Genomic DNA, 1,123 nt, shown 5'->3' with positions numbered 1-1,123 from the left:
TGGAGGTCCTGCATCTCAGCCAGAAACCTCCTGGAGCGGTCCGTCCCGGCTGACTGCTCCTCCCAGCAGATGTCTGGGTAATTAAAATCGCCCATGACCACTACATCCCTTGATTTTAGTGCCTCTGCAAGCTGGCCTGAAAATTCCCTGTCCAGCTCCTCCTCTTGGTTGGGGGGGTCTGTAGTAGACCCCCGCCGTCAAATCCCTCTCCCCCTGCCCCCCCTGAATCTTGACCCAGAGCACTTAGGTAACACCTTGCACATACTGTTAACAGTTCATTTTACACATTGTCATAACATAGTTACAAAAGTGATGTCTGCCATTAGAGCTATATTTCCTAATATTTATGATAAATTAGAAAAATATTCTGTGTTGCTACTGGGCATGAAGGAAAAACTAAAAATAAGAACAGCTTCTTGCAAAAACACAAGTATATTAGCACAATCACATTTTAATATTTGGACTGGGTTAGCCTGAATATTGCATGCAACACAGCCAGTACTTAAGCAGGAAACGATATTATATTCACTGACATTTGGTAGCATGCTTTTCTGCTAGGGGTAGAAAAAATAAAGTCTGTGACTTACTGCATTAATTCTCTCCACAGGAACTGCTGAATGTATAACAGAGAAATTCAAAAGTGGTGTAAATTTCAGAAAACATAAAAAGTCAAAGTTATGAAAAATTATATCTTGCACCAGTTTACATATAATTTTCCAAACAGAACAAAATAATTAAAAACATGATCCCTGTAACTGAATAATGGTTTGATAAGTCTTGTGCGGGGATTACTGATTAAGTGTTTGTTTGAAAAAGTGGGTTTAGAGAAGGAAATGAGTAAAAGAGCACGAGATAAGAACAGTAGTAGGATGAAATATTCATGGACCATGCCCAGATGAGTGTGTTGTGATCATTATGTTTGTTAAGTGGCCATGTTCGCCAATCAGAAAAGTTATACAAAGTTATGTAACGGTTGCTAGGCAGACTATAGTTGCCTTTCTGCCATGAGTGTAAAAGATAGACAGCAGCTAGAACTTTCTACAAGGCAGGATCCAGCATCAGTCAGTCAGTGCCATGGGCCTATCGAAAGGTGCCTCACACAATCACATCACCGCATGTCACC

This window comes from Gavialis gangeticus, unplaced genomic scaffold (assembly GCF_001723915.1).
Source record: "Gavialis gangeticus isolate Ggan-Ray unplaced genomic scaffold, GavGan_comp1, whole genome shotgun sequence".
Classification (NCBI taxonomy): domain Eukaryota; kingdom Metazoa; phylum Chordata; order Crocodylia; family Gavialidae; genus Gavialis; species Gavialis gangeticus.
Note: the sequence above shows the minus strand (reverse complement) of the source record.